The 14,174-nt window shown below is 34.8% G+C and overlaps 1 pseudogene; it reads left to right on the top strand.

Moving 5' to 3' along the window:
- The first annotated feature begins 1,445 nt into the window (after positions 1–1,445).
- On the top strand, positions 1,446–13,464 carry LOC116582063 (annotated as a pseudogene).
- The last annotated feature ends 710 nt before the right edge of the window (positions 13,465–14,174 follow it).

Below are 14,174 nucleotides of genomic sequence, written 5' to 3'. Positions count from 1 at the left end.
GTTACTATTTTATTCCTATTATAGGATAGTTGCATTTCTAAAACTTCAGAGTTTTTTTCTTCTTCAGGAGGAATTTTGTTCCATAAATTGGTATTGATTTGGTGTGTCCATGGAGTAGCCAAGTTCATGATCTTCCTTTGTCACCATCTGGACCAGAGCTCTCTAAAGCTCCAGTGTTCTTCTGCATAAACTAATGATTCCAGCTTCCTTTAATTAAGGGAATTATAGATTTGACATCCACAGTATTCGTTGGAAACTCTAGAAAATTCATCATTTCAGAAATGTTATGAAGACCCATAGTTGGACAGGGAAAAAGCAAAGTCCAGGACTGGCACCAAGATTTATAGATTTATAGGCATTTCAGCTATCTGTAGGTTTACACCTCATCAGGAACACATTTTCATTGGTCTGTGTTGCTCATATACTTGGGCTACAATTTTTTTTTGAAATATCTTTGTTTTTGCATAATAACTGCTTGGTTCTCATGACTATGGTTTTGCCTTGATGTTCTGGTTCAAACTCTTTCCTGAAGCTGGAGACCGGCCCTGATCTCCAACCTCCAAATAGCCTTTGCCAGTCCCTTGCTCCAATACCACAGTTCTAGTCCTCAAAACTACCAGCTGGCTAGAGCAAGGTAAATGCAATGATTGCTAGTAATGAACTCAAGCTCTCCAAGTGAGTGAGTGAGTGAGTGAGTGAGTTAGTGAGTTAGTGAGTGAGTAAAGGAAAACTCAACATGAAAGAAAACATTTGGTAGAGTTGTCAGTGATTTTTGACCCAAAACTAAGTCTTTTCTAAATCATAAGAGAACAAGTCAGCTTTCATCATTTTGATCCTGCATGCAAAAAACAGAAATGAAATATTTTCAGTGATGTCAGCTGGCTTTGAAATCAGCAGACCTTGGCTCACACCATTCACCAAATTGGCACATTTATTGGAAATGATGTTCAAAGCAGCTTATAGTAGGAATGGGGAAAGCAGCTTTTGCTTCTCTGCAATAGCACTTCCTCTGGAATTCACATTCATGCTTGACATTCTAAGCATGGAAATGTGCAGAAAGATGAAGGCATCCTATATTCAAATTTAATTAATTAATTAATTTTTTGGCCATGAAGCTATCTGTAACAGCAGGTGCTGATTGATCTAATGACAAGTCTACTTATGTTTACCCATGGAGTGTCCTGTTTCACTGTGAAGTACTTCTGTATAAAGACTGAAGTTAAATTTAATTAAATCCATACATTTTAGGGTTTGAAGGTGGTTCACTAATAAGATACTGGTAAAGTACATATAGACCAACCTGCAAAGAGGTAGGTCTTTGGTGCAGGGGCTCTCCCACCCAACCGTTTACTGTCTTCAATCGTCACTAGTCCAGATCTTGCAAAGACTCCTGTAGTGCTGACCAGTTAAGAAACATGATCTAAAGCTCTTTTCCATCTTGCAAGATGGTGAGTGAAAAAGTTGAGATGTCAGATAATAATAAGAAGAAATCTGAAGTCAAGATAACTGATACTGGTGGCAAGGTTGAGAAAAGTAACCTCAACTCGACAATGCAGAAGATGGGGAAAACCCATGGCAGCCGAAACCATGTCCTAGTCAGAAGGAAGTGGAAGATATTCCTGATTGGCCTTGTATTCCACAGAGGCTTTGTACAAGAGGAAATACTGAGCCACTAAAACCAAGGTTGAAAAGCAAAAGGAGAAGATTTCTGGCTACTGTCAGGAAAATGGTTATTGGTTACAAGAATGGTGGTACCCAAGTGGTTACATTTTGGAAAATTTCTGGGTATTATCCTACTGAAGGTGAGCCTCAGAAGCTGTTGAGCCATGGTGCAGGGAGTGGGGGGGTGCTGTAAGTCAGCATGTGAGAAAACTGTGAGCTAGCCTCACTCCTGGCACCATCTTGATCACCCTCACTGGGAGCCAAAGAGGCAAGAGTGTGCTTTTCCTGAAGCAACTGAACAGTGGCTTGCTACTTGCAACTGGATCTCTGGCCCTCAATTGAGTTCCTCTGTGTAGAACACACCAGAAATCTGTGATTGCCACTTGCACCAAAATCAATATTGGCAATATTAAAATCTCGAAACATCTCACCGATACTTACTTCAAGAAGTAAGCTGAGTACACCCAGATGTCAGGAGGGTGAGGTCTTTGTAACAGGGAAAGAGAGAAAGGAGATTACAGAGCAGTGCAAAGTTAATCAGAAAGCTGTGGACTTGAAATTCATCTTACAATCCAAGTTGTTCCTCAGCTTTAGTGCTACCCACCACTCTGTGATTTCTCTCACAAATGGAGTTTATCCTTCACAAGTTGGTGTTTTAAATAACGGATCCATTAGAAATAAAAAGCATGATCTCAAGAAAAAGAAAAGATAGGAAAGAGAAGGGAAGGAACTTGAAGGGAAGGGGAAAAGAAAAACACATATGGCCATTAGAACAGCAAAATTCTGGAGATACTCCTTCTATAGTCATTCTCAAAAAATATATATATATATATATATTTAAAGATGAGAATTTCAAGTTAATAATATGCGGACGAACTTCAGGGGAAAAAAGAGCCAGTTCACAATACCACCACATCCCTTATGTATTTAGTGTTCAATGTTGGAAAGAGAATTTCATATACTTTACTATAGTCTTTAACCTGCAATTAACAGAACAATTAAGCAGTACAGAAACTATGCTTGCAGGACACATCATCATATTTAAAACTGTTCTATAATTTCATAATTTGATACCTTTCTCTTGGAATCCTAACATTTGACAAAAATGTTATTTACCAGAGAATCTTGCATAATATTTATTGTCCCTAGAGATGCTGGTTAATAATCAAGTTATATTTAAAGACTATTTGATCTCATATTTCTGCGGGTAAACTCTAAGAGCTATAATGGCTTATGCCTAACATTTCTCTATGAGTACATGTTAGAGAAAGGAACAAGTACAAACAGCATTAAGTTCAGAAAAAATAAGCACAAGGTAAATCACATGGAAGAAAAACAAAGACCACAAATACCAGGTGGGACAAATTTGCCTTTGTGCAAATATTTTAGGACAAATTTAGAAAGGGTCGCACTTAGCCACAGGATAAGGGTGAATCAGCACAGTGGACCACAAGTAAGAAAAACAAGTGTGAAAGAATGAGCTGTGAATGGGGAAAAAACTGAGCTCTTACCCTTTTTGATTAGCCTACTCTTCACCAAAAATAATAAATTCCATTGATCCGTGGAAGGAAGCTTAATATAACAAGTACTTTTAAATGCCGGGTCAATTTCTGTTTTCTACAACTAAGAAATGTAGAAATAAATGAATTAAAATAAAAATTATATCAAAATCATTCTTTATATTTATTAACTCAAGCTTAATAACTGCATATTTCAACCTTCTATTTCTATTTTAACTATGTTAATGGCTTTTGGAGTTCTCTTTTTTTTCTTATGTCAATTTTCATTTTATATTCCTTTAGGAATGTATCTATTTATGCTTTTTTCAACTGTGTAACTAATCAATTTTGTATATTATTTTTGTTTTAATCTCTGCTGTGTCTTTGAAATTATATATGTATACATACTTATGAAAATATATTTGACAATGTATTTCTACATGAATACTTTCTACAAGAAAGTAGAAACAAGATTAAGTTCATACTGTAATTCTAAATAATTTTATTCTTCTCTCCCTACTCTATTTCTTGTCAATGTCTGTTTTTGTTGTTGTTGTTGTTGTTGTTTTTGTAAAGATTTTATTTATTTGACAGAGATCACAAGTAGGCAGAGCAGCAGGCAAAGAGAGAGGGAGAAGCAGGCTCCCTGCTGAGCAGAGAGCCCGATATGGGGCTCAATCCCAGGACTGTGAGATCATGACCCGAGCCGAAGATAGAGGCTTAATCCACTGAGCCACCCAGGTGCCACCAATGTCTGGTTTTTAATCTGTAAAATAGTTTCTCTAATTTTAATTTATTTATGTTTTTAATGTATTTATTCACTTATGTCTACCTTTATTTTTTAAAATTTTCTTCTATTTTATTCCAGTAGGATCACCCAGTTATTGGTGTCTCTTACTCTTATTTTAAGACATATATTTACAGTTATAAATTTCCCCATAAGTATTGTTTTGATTTTAGCTGTCAAATTTTGACATGTAGTAGGTTTGTTTTCATTAAAATCTAAAGTGTTCCTTGGGGCGCCTGGGTGGCTCAGTGGATTAAGCCGCTGCCTTCGGCTCAGGTCATGATCTCAGTGTCCTGGGATCGAGCCCCGCATCGGGCTCTTTGCTCAGTGGGAGCCTGCTTCTCTCTCTCTCTCTGCCTGACTCTCCGCCTACTTGTGATTTCTCTCTCTGTCAAAAAAAAAAAAAAAAAAAAAAAAATCTAAAGTGTTCCATACATTTCTCTTTACACAAATTACCTTTGATAGTTTTTTATTGTACAGACCATAGGCCATCTTTACAGCTATCCTTGGTGATTAACTTTTAAATATTTTTGCTTAGCCTTTACTGACTCCATCTATCATTATAGGAAAGAAATATTTTTGACTGCACAGATCATTTTCTTCATCCAAGTTCTATAAAGCTTTGCTTAGTAATTTTGAAAAAGCATTGTAAGATTAATATTTTTTTCATATTATGAAAAATAATATATTTTTCATCTTTTCATCATTATGTCATCTGGATCTATTGTTTTGAATTTTTTGTTTTTTGACCCATGTGTCAGTCAGGTTTTAGTCATGGAAAGACATTGCATTTGATGTATTTCAAGATAGAATAGTGCTGGAAACTAGATACCTGGCATATCTCACATATCCATTTATCTTGAAGAATTCTGGACTTATTTTTCTTACTGGACTACCTCTTCCAAGATTATTTTCCAAGAGAGTCTTTATATGAGTTTAAAATTTCTGAAACTCTGTATGCTTAAATTCTTTTTGTGTCTTCACTTCTAAATGGCAGTTGTGTGGGATAAAAAAATTATCCTGACTTGAGTTTCTTTTCCTTCAGCCCTGTAAAAATATTTCTTATTCTCCTACTCACTCACTATTGCTAATGAGAAAATTGAAATAAATCTGTATCTTGTTTCTTTATGGATGGTTGGCTTTTTCTTTCAGGAAGATTTTATCTTTTAAATCTTTAGTTTTAACATAATGTGTCTATATGTAGAAATTTTAGAATCTGTTTTGTATGGCAGCACTGGAAACCTTTCAATCTGAATTCACTTTTCCTTAACTAGGAGAAATTCTGAGTCAATGTTCCATGAGTCTATTTCCTTAAATATTTTATTTTCTTCTCTTTTTTTCTTTTTCAAAAAATTTTTATGTATTTGAGGGAGAGAGAGAGAGAGCATGATCATGGTGGAGAGGCAGAGGGAGAGGGAGAAGCAGGATCCCTTCTGAGCAGGGAACCCAATGCTGATTGGCTCCACCCCAGGATCCTGAGACCATGACCTGAGTGACCCCAAGGCAGATGCTGAACTGACTAAACCACCTAGGCACCCCTCTTTACTTCCACTCTTACTTTTGTGTGGGGTCTTTTAATTTAAAGATCACAACATTTCTGTTTTATCTTATCACCCATACTTTTTTTTCTTTCCTTAATATTTCTCTTTGTGGCTTCCCAATGGTCTCTGAAGGATATTAACCCAATATTCTAATGCTTAAATTTATTTTGAGCTCTATGCAGACTATTCCTCAATCCATCCACTAGATTTGTATCAACTGCAATATTTCTCAGAGGCTATATTTACAGTTGGCCTTCCTTCATGACTGCTTTGTTCTTAGTTTTACACATATGCTCCTTCACCTTTTTGACAATATTTTTTAGGCTAATTCTACATTTTTGCTCTCCTTCTTTATTTACTTTCCTTTGTCTGGGATACTCCACCCAGTTTTTCCTTCTCTATCTAAAATTGTGTAGTGCTCAAAGTTTGATTATTACACTTTATGAAAAAATATTGTTTCAAATATTCCATCAGGCACCTTGGTTCTTAATTTAGATCTGATGGAAGAGGTGATGACTACTGGGTATTTACCCTAAAGATACAAACGTAGTGATCCAAAGGGGCACACACACCCAAATGTTTATAGCAGCAATGTCCACAATATCCAAACTATGGAAAGAACCTAGATGTCCATCCACAGATGAATGGATAAAGAAGATGGGATGGACACACACATAGACACACACACACACACACACTGGAATACTGTGTAGCCATAAAAAATGAAATCTTTCCATTTGCAATGATGTGGATGGAACTAGAGGGAATTATGTAAGTGAAATAAGTCAATCGGAGAAAGACAATTATATGATCTCTCTGTTATGAGGAATTTGAGAGGCAGGAGAGGGGTCATGGAAGGTAGGGAGGGAAAAAATGAAACGGATGGGACTGGAGAGAAAGACGAACCATGAGACTCTTAATCTCAGGAAACAAACTGAGGGTTGCTAAGGGGTAGGGGGAAGGATCTGGTGGCTGGCTTATGGACATTGAGGAGAAATAGCACCATTGTGCTATGGTGAGTGGCTGTGAATTGTGTAAGACTAATGATTCACAGACCTGTACCCTTGAAGCAAATAATACATTTGATGTTAAAAAAAAAAAGAATATTGTGTATATAAAATTACATCATGTATCATCCAAGTAAGACATTTTTGAATGAGAAATAATATGTTAAAATAATTAAAATCAGGGAGACCTTGGTGGCTCAGTTGGTTAAGTGGCTGCTTTCAGCTCAGGTCATGATCTCAGGGTCTTACGATCGAGCCCTCATTCAGGGTTCCCCGCTCAGCAGGGGGTTTATTTCTCCCTCTCTCTCTCATTCTCTCTCTCTTTTTCAAATATGTGCAAAAAATATTTTAAAAATAATTAAAATCATACAATTTTATTAAATAGTTGTATAATGATGACGTTTTATTTTACCATGGATCTTCAAATAGTTGTTTTCACAAACTATTTTCAAAGATAAAGTTCTTTCAAAAATAAAAATGCCTACATTAAATTTTGAAAAATTGGTTCATTTTATTGCTTAATTAAACATTAATTTAAAAAAATACCATAAGAAGAATTGCAGAATCATTATTCTGGATGTATGTGTTTATTATACATATGATATATAATTTAATATATATTTATATATAAGTTACTTATATATAAATCAAATGTCTTTAATAAAATAGAAGTGATATATATCTGGGAGTATATTTTTAAAATATGCTTTAGTTATTTTTACATTTTTATAAAACTTATGTAATCTTCAAACTTTTATTTTATGTTTAAAAACATTAAAGATAGTTGTCTTCAGCTGATCTATTTTCTGCTGGTCATAATAGCTTTTGTTACAATATTATTGATTATATTCCCTATGATATACTTTTCATATGGCTGCCTATTCAAAGACTGCATATTCAAAGTCTCTCAACAGATTTTTTTTTCATATGACTGCCTATTCAGGTCATAATATTGTTAATTGAGTAAAGTATCCCAACGGATGTTGAAACACCCAAAAAGCTCAGAGGAAATAATATTAAATGGAGAAGGTCAGTGGGGGGGTGGGGTAACTGAATAATTGGTATTGAAAAAGGCATGGGATGTGATGAGCACTGGGTATTATATGCAATTGATAAATTATTGACCACAACGAAAGAAAAATTAAAAATATATTAAATGGAGAAGATTCTCAATTCCAATTTTTTACATTAAAAATGTATAAATTATTTGTCTTACCATTTTTATCTCCATTTTGAGTATATTTCTTCAAGAAATATTTTTATGAGTCAAAATTTATAAAATACACTTTTAAAGCTTATTATTATTTGGAATGTTTTAGCAAATATAGATGTTAGAAATCAGAATTCCATTCAAATGCATTCCATTTACCAGTATAGAATATAAACTTAACTAATGGATACAAGAAATCCATCAAGAGATTCTTCCTACAACATGACATATTCCAAATCACAATAATAAAATTTCAAACTTATACTTGTAAACTGTTGAACCTCTCATAGATTTTTGTTCATCTTTTTTCTTATTTTTTAAAGGAATACATTTTTTCTTAAAGATTTTATTTATTTATTTGCTAGAGAGAGAGCGGAGGAGATCACAAGTGGGAGAGGCAGGCGGAGGGAGAAGCAGACTCCATGCTGAGCAAGAATCTGATGGGGGACTAGATCTCAGGACCCTGAGAACATGACCTGAGCTGAAGGCAGTCACTTAACTGACTAAGCCACCCAGGCATCCCTAAAGGGATGGAATATTTTAATATCTTTCTTTTTGAAGGCTTTCTTTCCAATAATTACAATGCAAAACCACTTCCAAAATTTAATTGACAATAACTAGCAAAGACACGTGACATCTACTGCTGTGGTACAGGCATTTTTTGTATTAACAGCTTCGTCACTGAATTTTTGTAGTTTATTCACTGTGCATATATAGAAATGTTTGCAAATTTTAACAACCTTCTCATATTTAGATAGCTAGAGTACTGCAGTTTGCATGACAAAATATGAGTTTTGTGTGCATCACTGCCAATTCCAAGTACATTTGTATTCCAATGTTTTCCTAATTCAGCAAGAGTAATGTTTGCGCCGTGATGCTGTGCTCTCAGGAAATTAATATTCTTATCACTGCAAATAAAAATTTAATTTTCAATGGTGAATCCCTAACTCAACTTAATTATATCATTCAAATTTTCAAAGATTTGATTTAGTAGCTTGGATTAAAACATCAAACAATTATTAGAAAGCACTGTTTTTCTCTAGTTGAAGCATCATATGATAATATAAAATTGGTATATTTTCTTTTTTTTTTAAAGATTTTACCCATTTGGGGCGCCTGGGTGTGTCAGTGGGTTAAAGCCTCTGCCTTCGGCTCAGGTCATGATCCCAGGATCCTGGGATCGAGCCCCGCTTTGGGCTCTCTGCTCTGTGGGGAGCCTGCTTCCTCCTCTCTCTCTGCTTGCCTCTTTGCCTACTTGTGATCTCTGTCTGTCAAATTAATAAATAAAGATCTTTAAAAAAAAAGATCTTACACATTTATTTGACAGAGAGAGAGAAAAAGAGAGAGAGATCACAAGTAGGCAGTGAGGCAGGCAGACAGAGAGGGGGAAGCTGGCTCCCTGCTGAGCAGAGAGCCTGATGAGGGTCTCAATCCCAAGACCCTGAGATCATGACCTTAGCCAAAGGCAGAGGCTTAACCCACTGAGCCAGCCAGACACCCCCAAATTGGTATATTTTAAATGTTTAAAAATCTTCTTTTGCTAATGAAGGCAACTCATTGCCTACTATCCCATCACTTTTTACAAATGCATAAAAAACTTGGAATAAAATAAGAGTGGAATTTAGAACAACCAATTGTTTAAAGTGAAGCCATGCTTTACTGAGTGATATATAAATGCAGATGTCTCACCTTCTATCAGGGAATCAATGGAACTACTAAAGTTTGAACTAAGTGCTGATGTTTTTTCAGCAGTTTTTTTGTTTGGTTTTGGTTTTGCATGTGGCTAGTGACTTAATCCTGATGATAGATGTTAAATATCAACAAATATTTTTGCAAGTTACATATTCACCCTCGACTTCCTTGAGAACTGCAAATGTACATAAATTGCTCTTAGGCTGGCAATTTTGCCTTTTGAGCTCATTACTGTGAAAACACTGCTTCCACTGGAATTGATCTGTTGGACTCAGAGAATGAACACAAGATGACTATAAATGGGAGATCAAAGGGACACATTCTAAATAAACTATGACTTCTTAGAGGAAATCCAGTCCCCTTGTGATCTTCATAATTTCTATTTTCAACACGTAAGAGACCGGGAAATGATTAACCAATCCAATATTCTCAAAGGTTGTTTTGCTGCTGTCCTAACTTTTTAAAAATGTCTTCAAAAAATAAAGCAAGGAAAAAAAAATGAAAATCTTCCAAGAAATATTCCCAGAAACTACTGCAAAGTCTCAGAGTAAAAAACAGAAAAGAGCAATAACCCTTTATTAGTACTCTAGAATCCGAATGGACTCATCAAAATGCCTTCATTCTGCAAGCTAGATATCTGTGTTTTCTTATGAAACTTGGTGCCCACTTTGAACTGACTAGTAAGTGCTGGGGCCAGGGCCTCATGTAATTCCTACTTCTGTTACTATAACCAACCATGTTTTAAAAATAATGGTTGAGGGGTGCCAACTGAACTGGGGGGTTTCAGTTGGTTGAGTGTCCAACTCTTGATTTCAGCTCAGGCCATGATCTCAGAGCTATGAGATTGAGCTCTGAGAGACCAGACTGGGTGTAGAACCTGCTTAAGTTTCTCTCTCTCCCTCTCTCCCTTCTCTCTCCCACTCTCTTAAAAAAAATGATAGTTGAAATTAGAAATGGTTGAATTACCATTTAATTTCCATAATGTCCCTCTATCTTTCTTTAATATGTTATCCCTGAATTGTGATTTTGGGGACTTTGCACTACAAAAACCTCCCTATAGCATCCCCAATCTCATAAATTTCCCCTGATAATCAAAAGAAACATTAAAAATGTAGAAGACAGCAAATGCTTAGAAACTTGGATCCTACATATAGCCCATACCAGCGTTCTCTTTATTAAAATTAAATCATATTGCCACTATATTTTTTAAAAGTATGTAATTATTTTAGGAATAAGATATTTACTTTTTAATGAATGTTGCATTTAGATAGAAATCATTAAAAATCGTCTAGTCCATGTAAAGCAGATTCGAGTCACTTTTCATTGAACTGAATACTAATTCCTTAGTCAAGCTTAATAAATCTTTCAAAGATGATTTTTTTATTGATCAGAACTATATATAAAGATAGCCTTAGTAAGGCATTCATAATACTAACAAAATTTATAGCCTCCCATTAGTTACCAAAATACATCTGATACAAAAATTAGAGGAAATAAACCATTTTTTCAGGCTTCAGAAAATTAAAAAAAAAAAAAACTAGCATAATACCTCAAAACTCAGGAATAATTTTAATTTTAACCTGAGTTATTTGGTTAAATACCTGTTTTCACCTCCGTATAAGTTATAGAACGCCTAATGTCCAAAATATACATTTTAAGCAATAACATACTAATCTTTACAATATTCTTATTAAAGACCTACATAATTTCCTCAGGCAAGATATGCAAGAATACAGAGAGTTGAGAATAGCTCATACATATGCAGCAAAAAAAAATCACTTGACAGAGAGAGAAATCAAGACAACTAACTTTCTTTTTTTTTATTATTTTTAAAATTTTTAGATGAATGGATCAAGAAGATGTGGTTTATTTAAAAATTTTTAATTGACATACAAAATTTAGTTGACATACAAATTATATTAGTTTCAGGCATACAGTGTACTGAATTGATAATTGTGTACGTTAGGAAAAGCTCACCACAATAAGTGTGGTTACATTCTGTCACCATACGAATTTATTCCAATATTGTTGGCCCTGTTCCCAATGCTATACTTTTCGTACCCATAACTTATTTATTTTATAACTGTAAGTTTGTATCTCTTAATCATCTTCTCCTATTTTGTCTGTATCCCCACCTCCCTGGAATATGCCAAGACAACTAACTTTCAATCTTTGAAATACTTCTTACACTCTAATTCACATGTTCATTTATTGATTTATTGTTTAAAAATGAACAAAACCATTCTAATCGTAGAATTTTGTACCTTAAGGAAGGTGCAGCCAGAACAATTTTTGACATTGACACAAAATTTCAAAAAAGATTGAAACTAGGGTACCTGGTTAAGCCTCCAACTCTTGAGTTCGGTTCAGGTCATGATCTCAGGGTTGTAAGATCAAGTCCCGAGTCAGGCTCTGCTCTGGGCATGGAGACTGCTTAAGAGTCTTTCTCTCCCTCTGCCCCTCCCCACATAGTCTCTGCATTCCTCTTAAAAAAAAAAAAAAAAAAGGGATTGAAACTGAAGCAAACAAATATGACTAAGCTTCATATACAAAAATCATTTGAACAGTGAAGTAATAGTTAAATTATGTGTAATTAATTGTTTTAGAGTCCTCTTATTGAAGTATATGTTTCAAATTATCTTCTACCTTTCAGTGTCCTATCAGTGTATAAGTGAAATGGATAGATGTACAGAGTTTTAGTATCTTTAAATGCTTATAGCATCTACGAAGGTGCTGTTTACACCCTATCAAGCATTCCGCATAAACAGGGTTTGTTCATTTTTAACAATGTCAATACTATTAGAAGTGGAAGTGTTATTGGGGAATGGAGATTATTAGCCTCCCCTTGAAGAGTGCATGTTTTGTTTTTCCAATTGAGTTTATGAATTTGGAAATGTGCATATATACTCTGTATCTCCTTTGTCCTTATGCCCACTGACCTATGTGTAAGAATTCCTTATGAAAGTTAGAAGTGAAATATGCGGCAATGGCAAAAAGCCAAACTTGCCAGTCCATGGGGAAATCAAACCTGGTATCTGGGCCTCATTAGCACCATGCTCAAAGCAAGTGAGTTAATCATTCACAGACTAATTGGGCCTAGAACACATTAGTTAACTTGTTTTTAAGTTTCTTCTAGCTTAATATCATATACAGATAAACAATTAATAAATGCTTTCTTATTACAAAGTATTTAAATGCAATATTTAATATTAAATATTTATAATTCATATTGTTCTCAGACTGGTGTTTTTAATTTTCCACATATTAATAATGTAAAAATTATTTTAGATATTTAAATATAGATGTTTTCATTGCTTGCAAACTCCTTGACACAAATAGTTTAAAGAAGTTTACTATTAGTTTTATAAACAGAAGTAGGGATAAATGACCATTACTATGAAAAATTGACAAAACAATGTCCCCCCACCCCTTGCTATATGATTTCCCATTGAAAGTATTTTTAGGAGACACACAGTCCCAACATCCAACACTGTCACCAGGAAGATAACAACCCTACACTATCACTAGGTAGAGCATCTAATTTTCTGATGAGGAAAACTAACACCATTTAGCAAAGAAGGAAGTTCATTTGGGGGAAGAAAATTACTTTATGGGTTTAAGTATGTATGTATGTTTTAGGAATATTATAAGAAAATCCATGAGGTGAGAGATGAAAAACCTTAAAAGGAAAGAATTGCAATAAGGCTCACAATTTTTAATAAATGTACAGGATTTCTTGGTAGGGAGAGGAATCTAGCAAGTAGGGAGGATTATAAAGTGAGGAATGGAAAAATTGTCTGAGGACTTTTTAACAGTGGGATAATAGAATAGGAAATTTTAAACCAATGGTTTTCTGGTATAATAATGCAAGTTCCAATGAACCGAGGTCCTACAAAGGAAATGCTCTAGCCCAGGACACGAACCTCAGCCAACAATGCGTAGATCTAGGGACTACTCAAAGTTTCATCCTGGTAGCCTGGCAGTAGGGCCACCCACTAACCAGCAGCTCTGATTTCTGTTACTTTATTTCCTGTTTCAGGTTTCTGGATCTCGAGATTACCCATAGATCCATAGATTCTATAAACTAATAGCGACCTAATAAATTCATTTTTTGCTTTGGTTTTTTTTTTTTTGTTTTTTTTTTGACTAATAGAGCTTTGGCAAAAGTAAATGAAAAGCCATGAAAGAGTATAGAAAGTGGTCGTGGTGCAAAAGCAGAAAATTGGAGCTGACTTTTGAAAAGCGAGCCTTTGGGAACTCGGAGATACCTCGAGAGGACCAGTGTTGACACATCACCTGGTATGGTTAAGCTCGGTAAGATCCTGCTGGTTATCTGTGGCCAGGACCACTGTGATTAGCTATGCCACACTGTGATTGTTCAGGGCCTGTACCCTGCCACTTCTTAAGTCCTTTACATATCACTGCTGAATAGGATGTTAGATTTCTTTGGTGTATGGGATAGAACTATCCGAAATGACAGTGTCTTGAACTACTATATAGATTTTACCTGCATAAAGTAAGCAATTGGACTTATTTCATTCCATTCATCTAAGGAGAAATTATTCTATATATTTATATTTAAAATGAAAATAATGCAACAGTACAGAAGAATAGAGCCTCTTGTCAGTGAGCATTAAATAATTATAGTTCATATCTTCAGATCTTCAAATACGTATGGGTGTGTTTACATCAACTTAATGACCTCTTAAGAGCTTTATACACCTTCATTACTGTTTCTTGTATATTTGCTTTGAGTCCAACAGTAGAAACAGAAAA

This window comes from Mustela erminea, chromosome 2 (genome assembly GCF_009829155.1).
Source record: "Mustela erminea isolate mMusErm1 chromosome 2, mMusErm1.Pri, whole genome shotgun sequence".
Lineage (NCBI taxonomy): Eukaryota > Metazoa > Chordata > Mammalia > Carnivora > Mustelidae > Mustela > Mustela erminea.
Note: the sequence above shows the minus strand (reverse complement) of the source record. Positions and strands in the feature narration are given on the sequence as shown.